This window comes from Leptinotarsa decemlineata, unplaced genomic scaffold (genome assembly GCF_025532065.1).
Source record: "Leptinotarsa decemlineata unplaced genomic scaffold, Ldec_3_MD MMD2_tig00005515, whole genome shotgun sequence".
NCBI lineage: Eukaryota > Metazoa > Arthropoda > Insecta > Coleoptera > Chrysomelidae > Leptinotarsa > Leptinotarsa decemlineata.
This window is the reverse complement of record NW_027412630.1, coordinates 32,501-40,000: the sequence shown is the minus strand read 5'-3', so window position 1 is coordinate 40,000 and position 7,500 is coordinate 32,501. Positions and strand designations below refer to the sequence as shown.

At 52.6% G+C, this 7,500-nt stretch overlaps 1 non-coding gene and 1 pseudogene across 1 annotated transcript; both read right to left on the bottom strand.

The window, feature by feature from the left end:
• LOC111513885 (large subunit ribosomal RNA) overlaps positions 1 to 6,709 on the bottom strand; it is a 9,197-nt pseudogene extending 2,488 nt beyond the window's left edge.
• A 600-nt stretch (positions 6,710 to 7,309) lies between these two features.
• On the bottom strand, positions 7,310 to 7,464 carry LOC141484359 (5.8S ribosomal RNA). The gene has a single exon (XR_012466603.1). It is a non-coding gene; the product is annotated as a 5.8S ribosomal RNA (ribosomal RNA).
• Positions 7,465 to 7,500: the final 36 nt, after the last annotated feature.

The following is a 7,500-nucleotide window of genomic DNA, read 5'->3' as shown; positions in this document are numbered from 1 at the left end:
CCACCGTTACTGCTACCTCTGTGCCTTGCTTAGTAATTTCTGCAACGATGAGGTCGCGAATCTCATCGTGCCTTCTGATCCTTGACGACTTTGTATATCTGCACTGGCCCAGTATGTGACCCAGTGTCTCCAACTGGGACCCACATTGGCGGCAGTTCGGATCAGGAACTGGTCCGGCTCTACTCATGGCCACCCTATTAGCGCATGAGTTAGTACGCATTCGGAGGGCCGTTATCATGCGACATGGCTTTAGCAACGTAGGGTCACTAAGCCATGTATTACTAATTTTGGAGTCGGTGAAGGCTGCGACCGACTTTCCCTGCGACTTTTGCCGGGACCATCTGGCAAGCTCTTTCTTACGCTCTTTACGAACGTAGTTTTTGATAATTGTTGGATCAACTGGCCAGTTGATCCTAGCCGCCTTCGCCAGATTACGCAGACGGACCTCCAGTCTGGATCCGGCGGCAAGAGCTTGCATTGCTGGGTCGGGGTTGTTCCAAAACTTTAACCCAGCTTGTAGGGCTGATGAGGTTAGGAGCCATTCTAACCTCGGTATTCCTAGTCCCCCGTCTTTCCTGCTGACGTATAGCAGACCATTCGTCGTACTATTCGGCAGGTGGAGAATAGCTTTTATCACTACCCGTAGCTCCTGGTCCATCGCTCTGATCTCGTTGAGTGATGGGATTGTAACATTGATTTTGTACAGGTAGTGCGGGACCAGGTAAGTGGTGATTAAGTCTATCTTTTGGTGTGGTTTCAGCTTTAGCTTCTGTACTCTTGCTAAAGCTGAGGCAAGGTCGGCTCTGATACCCTCCGATGTGATTCCGACCCAGGGAGAGAATCTTACACCAAGATAGACAAGGCAGTCACCGGCCCCCATTACCGGTACCCCTTCACCACTGTCGAACTTCAGACCGGGGTCAGTTAAGTGCCAGGAGTCTTTGGTGGTTTGTACACGGAAGGTTTGGCATTTTAGTTGTGATAATTTCATACCTAACCCCTCTAGGTATGCTTCCGTGTCACTTAACTGTTTTTGTGCCTGACTTGCGTCTTGCGCTAACAACACAAGGTCATCAGCGAAGGCCAGGCACGTTACTTCTTCAGATTCGTTGATCTGGTACCCCGGCTGACTCTCCAGCTTATGCAGCAGGGGCTCTAAGGCTGCATTAAATAGAAACGGACTTAGGGGATCACCTTGCTTGACCCCCCGCTGGAGGCGCACTTCGACTTGTGCGTCGTTCAATTCGAGTGAGGTTTGTACACCTGAGTAGGCATCTTCCACAATCCTCACAACTTGTTCAGGAAGACCCTTTCTACGTAACGTAGGATTTAGTACCTCGTGGGGCACCGTGTCGAATGCCTTAGACACATCCAAGATCGTTACGACCATTCCCTTATGGGCTTTCGAGTGCCGTAGCACTTCGTTTAACAGGTGTACGTTATTGAAGCACCCCGCTTCGTTAACGAACCCCTTTTGGCGGGGTGAGAATTCGACCACTCTCCTCAGCTTCTTGTCGATGATACCGAAGTATCCTCGACTCAGGATCGAAGCTATTGTAATTGGACGGTAGTTTTCCGCCTTACTACCGTCCTTGCCTTCTTTTGGTATCAGAGTGGTTCGATTCTTCCTCCAGTCGGATGGTATCCGGCCACATACCATCACGAGGTTGTAAAATCTATGGAGGACTTCATATACGGCTGGCCTTCTTACATCAATTAGCCGGAAACCGTCTGGGCCAGCCGCCGTGGAACTACTTATTTGGGAGAATCTTTCTTTTATTTCGTCTCGAGTTATCTCGGATAAAACGTGAGATAACTCGATTGGAGGGTCATTATCTCCCAAATCTGGGATCTGTACTACAGGCTTTTGACCCCATAGTCTCTCGTACAGATCCTGTACGTCCGCATTTGGACACCCGATCCCGGGGGCGTCCAACCAGTCCACGTTATTACGGACGTACCTTGCCACAAGGGACGGATTTTTATTATACAGGTCTTGGGTTTTGGCGTAGAGGTAGCGCCTGCGACTACCCCGGCCTCTACCCGCTCCCCTCTTAGGCTTTGGGATTCTAGGGCGGCCGTCGGTTTGGACGACGCTTAACACCCATGAGTACATCGTATCGATGAACCCTTGGGGCACGTCATAGTCCCAAAACGACGACTGCTCCAAACCAGCACCCAAGTTCGTGAAAGCCGTCGATTCAGTTTGAGATCGTTGGGCATTCTGGGGTATCTGTTGAGCGAGAACCGACTCAACGATCTCTCTGCGCCACTCCCTGTATTCCAAAGTGGTGCGCTGGATGGATTCCAACTCTCTGACTAGGGCCGCAGCCTCTTCTTGCATAGCCAGGAGCGGATCCGCCAGCCCGCGGGCTGGACTGTCGGGCAGATTTATTGGTTCCTCGGTTTCCTCGAGGTTTTCTTGGCGCCCTGCGGCTAAAGGAGGGAGATTGTGTTCAATAAGATATTGGTCCCTCCTTACTTTATATTTTATATCAGCTCTTTTATGCCTCAATTGTGTGTTGGACTTTGTAGGAATATAGGGCGCCATGTTAAAGGCAATTAGCCTGTCGCCGTAGAACCTCACTTCGCACTCCAGCATAGTGCGAATTTCATCCTCGGTAAAGACCTGGTTATGCCTTGGCCGAGGAGGCTGATAGTATGAGGCACTAGCGATTCTCGCTTCATTTCTGGCGTCAGGATGCCTGTGCCGCATGTGTTGGGAGAGTCCCATGTCTGTCGCGAAGACCGAATTGCAAATGCCACACCGCTGCCCGTCGGCTACAATCGGCTTCGGCCCGGTGCATTTAGGTAGATGGCACCGGCTGGCGTGTCTGTTTTTATATATTTTACGGCATTTAGTGCAGACGAATTTTATTTCTCTGTCGGGGTGCCAATCCCGACAGTGCCGTTCTTCTTCCGCCAGAGACAACGACAGGAGGTTCCTGCCCTCTAGGAGACATAAGGTGCAGGACCTCTCTGTGTAGTTCTGGGCTACCGGTATTGGGTAGCCCATACTCTCCCATATTTCTTTTAAAAACCTTTCCATCTCCAGCTCATGTCCGTTATCGGGGCCGTTGTCGTCAACAAGTTGCTCCCCCTGTCTTACGTGTGCTGGGAGGGGAGCGGAGCCAGCACACGCATCCGAGGCTTCTAAATTTAAATTTGGAGCCGGAGATATATCACTAGGGGGCTTGCTAGACCCCCTAGCTCTTCTCCCTTCCACTCTAGTCTCCAGTGCCGTCCTGGAGGCCCCCCCTAGGAAAGGACTCTCAGAGCCTTTCCCGAGTGGTACTGCTCATGCAGCTGCCGACCGGGATCCGCCGGCAAGGGGGTAGGGGTTTTAAGCCACCCCTGGGGGCCCATCAGCTACCAGTATGCCGCAATTGCCATGACCTTTTGCGGACCTGCCCAAATTGCCATCTGGCCAGGAGGCTGAGTGACAGGCTGGTTCATTTAACTGCCGGCGGAGATCCGCCGGCATAGGAGCGGGGGTTTTAAGCCACCCCGGTAGGCCCATCAGCTACCAGTATGCCGCAATTGCCATGAACTTTTGCGGACCTGCCCAAAATGCCATCCGGCCAAGGAGGCTGAGTGACAGGCTGGTTCATTTAGTTGCCGACCGAGGTCGGTCGGCAAGGGGGTTTTAAGCCACCCCTGGGGCCCATCAGCTACCAGTATGCCGCAATTGCCATGACCTTTTGCGGACCTGCCCAAAATACCATCCGGCCAAGGAGGCTGAGAGACAGGCTGGTTCATTTTTTTTTGTTTCGCCGCTGACGTTAGCCTACTCGACTCCCCTTAAGGATGTCGAGCGTTTCCCGGCGGTTACCACGAGGAGGTGTCAGTCGACTTGTCAAGAAAAAGCTTTAACGCAAAAGGCGGCCCGGCGTCCCCTGTCACGAGACACCGAGCCGCCAAATTGCGCCACTCGTTCCTGACCATTATGAGCAACTAGAACTCTCCCAAGGGGGCCAGCTAAGCCGACACGCCCTTAAGAGAGTCATAGTTACTCCCGCCGTTTACCCGCGCTTGCTTGAATTTCTTCACGTTGACATTCAGAGCACTGGGCAGAAATCACATTGCGTCATCACCCGCTGGGGCCATCGCAATGCTTTGTTTTAATTAGACAGTCGGATTCCCCCGGTCCGTGCCAGTTCTGAGCTGATCGTTGAATGGCGGCCGAAGAGGACACCCGGGTCTCCCTTGCGGGCGACACCGGGGCCTCGCAGCAAGACGGTTCCGCGGGAGGCCAAGGCACGGGACCGAACTCGGATCCGTAATCAACGCCGTGAAGCGATGACACTTCACCTCGCACAGGCCCGGCACGTCAGCCGCGACCCGCTTCCTCGCCAAGCCCGACACGCCCCGATCCTCAGAGCCAATCCTTATCCCGAAGTTACGGATCCAATTTGCCGACTTCCCTTACCTACATTATTCTATCGACTAGAGGCTCTTCACCTTGGAGACCTGCTGCGGATATGGGTACGAACCGGCGCGACGCCTCCACGTGGCCCTCTCCCGGATTTTCAAGGTCCGAGGGGAAGATCCGGACACCGCTGCAACTGCGGTGCTCTTCGCGTTCCAAACCATATCTCCCTGCTAGAGGATTCCATGGAACTCGAACGCTTATGCAGAAAAGAAAACTCTTCCCGGATCTCCCGACGGCGTCTCCGGGTCCTTTTGGGTTGCCCCGACGAACTCTCTTGCGAGGGCCCGACTTTTTGACGGTTCCGCTGCCGGGTTCCGGAATAGGAACCGGATTCCCTTTCGCCCGACGGGTGTGAACATTTATTTTATAATAAATTTTATTATATAAACTTACACCACATCAACATCGGCTTTCGCCTAGGGCTTAGGATCGACTGACTCGTGTGCAACGGCTGTTCACACGAAACCCTTCTCCACGTCAGTCCTCCAGGACCTCGCTGGAGTATTTGCTACTACCACCAAGATCTGCACCGACGGCGGCTCCAGACGGCCTCACGGCCAGCCCTTCTGCGCTCACCGCCGCGACCCTCCTACTCGTCAGGGCTTCATGGTCGCCTTCAATCGGGAAGATATCGGGCAGAGTACCGCACATGCCTCTGACGGTCGAGTATAAGCACGACGCTTCAGCGCCATCCATTTTCAGGGCTAGTAACTTCGGCAGGTGAGTTGTTACACACTCCTTGGCGGATTCCGACTTCCATGGCCACCGTCCTGCTGTCTTAAGTTACCAACGCCTTTCATGGTATCCCATAAGCGTCGATTTAGGCGCTTTAACTCGACGTTTGGTTCATCCCACAGCGCCAGTTCTGCTTACCAAAAATGGCCCACTTGGCACTCTGATTCGAGTCTCGCGGCTTCATAAGAGTTCGAGCAAGCCGGAGATCTCACCCATTTAAAGTTTGAGAATAGGTTGAGATCGTTTCGATCCCAATACCTCTAATCATTCGCTTTACCGGATGAAACTCGTACGCGACGAGCGCCAGCTATCCTGAGGGAAACTTCGGAGGGAACCAGCTACTAGATGGTTCGATTAGTCTTTCGCCCCTATACCCAGTTCCGACGATCGATTTGCACGTCAGAATCGCTACGGACCTCCATCAGGGTTTCCCCTGACTTCGTCCTGACCAGGCATAGTTCACCATCTTTCGGGTCCCAGCGTGTACGCTCTTGGTGCGCCTCTTCTCGCAATGAGAACGAGACGCCCCGGGAATGCGGAGCGGCCACTTTGAGGGCGAACCGCTCATCTTCCCTCGGTCTACGCAAGGTAGACCTTTACTTTCATTGCGCCTTTAGGTTTAGTTATGTCCCAATGACTCGCGCACATGCTAGACTCCTTGGTCCGTGTTTCAAGACGGGTCCTGAAAGTACCCAAAGCTATAGCGTTGCAGATCGGCGTTTCAACGAGGTCTGTTCGAGAACATCGTAGCCAACAGTCGCCCGGGGACAGGATCGGCGCTAGGTCCGATCGCCGTCAAACACCGGACGCGCTTGCCACGAGCCGAACGCTAATTATAAAGTAGCGGCCCCGCGCCATCGTTATACCGTCGAGCGAGTCGGCCGGGATACCGAGGGTCCACGCGAAAAATTCACGTGGGCTCCACCCCGGACCTTAGACCGACACCCAACGGATCGCAACGTCCTACAAGAGGAAAAGTGCACGCGTTCGATATCGGTTCGAAAAACGAGCTGAGCGAACGACGCGAACGCCGTCCGTCACGAAACCCGTCAAACGCCGACGATCGAAACGCGATGAATTTCCTCCTTCGACCTTTCGGGTTTCTCAGGTTTACCCCTGAACGGTTTCACGTACTCTTGAACTCTCTCTTCAAAGTGCTTTTCAACTTTCCCTCACGGTACTTGTTCGCTATCGGTCTCGTGGTCATATTTAGCCTTAGATGGAGTTTACCACCCACTTAGGGCTGCACTCTCAAGCAACCCGACTCTGAGGAGAGATCCTCCCGAAATTGACGGCGGTCGCTACGGGCCTGGCACCCTCTATGGGCTGTGGCCCCGTTCAAGAAGGACTTGGACGCGCCGTACGACTCCGGGATAAACGGATCCTCCCTAACACCACATTTCCCGGCGGTTAACCCGCGGGATTCGGTGCTGGGCTTATCCCTGTTCGCTCGCAGCTACTGAGGGAATCCTAGTTAGTTTCTTTTCCTCCGCTTAGTAATATGCTTAAATTCAGCGGGTAGTCTCACCTGCTCTGAGGTCGATAAAATAATTTTTCAGTTTATTCAACAGCAACGAGTCGACGTACGTAGTCTCGTCCGTCGTTATTTCGAGAGAGAACTACCGAAACGGACAAAAAAGTTCTCGACGTCCTGTAATAATGTGTGTGCGTGTGTACGTACGCTGCTCGACACGATCAGACGTCGTCTTCGATTCATCAAAGATTCTCGGACACGACGATCGTGCGTAACGAGAGCATACACACACACACTACAAGCGTGAACCTGTATATTGCCGTGGCAGCCGCTTTCCCAACAACGGAGACTCGATACGATTTCGTTGTGTACAAACTACGTAACGTTTCTCTCATCTTGCGATGAGAAAAAACGATTCGTCGCTTTCGCACTTTAAGATGCCGCGTCTTTGTCGTCGTCGGCGTCGTCGTCGTCGTCAACGTGTATTTATTTTTGTTACCAAGTGTCATCGCCGCGAAGGCGATAAAATACTTAGATAACGATTATAATAACGAGACGACTCGATAGACGACAAACAACAACAACAACAACACGTCAATCATCCAACACGCTCCGACGTTTTTACAAAATATCAATTTTGAAAAACCGAGCAGTCTTTGAAATTGATACGACCCTCAGCCAGGAGTGGTCCAGGAACAGTATCCGAGGACCGCAATGTGCGTTCGAAATGTCGATGTTCATGTGTCCTGCAGTTCACAAGTTGACGCGCAATTAGCTGCGTTCTTCATCGACCCACGAGCCAAGTGATTCACCGTTCAGGGTAATCTTTTATTTAGACGTACTCAAAAAAAATAATTTC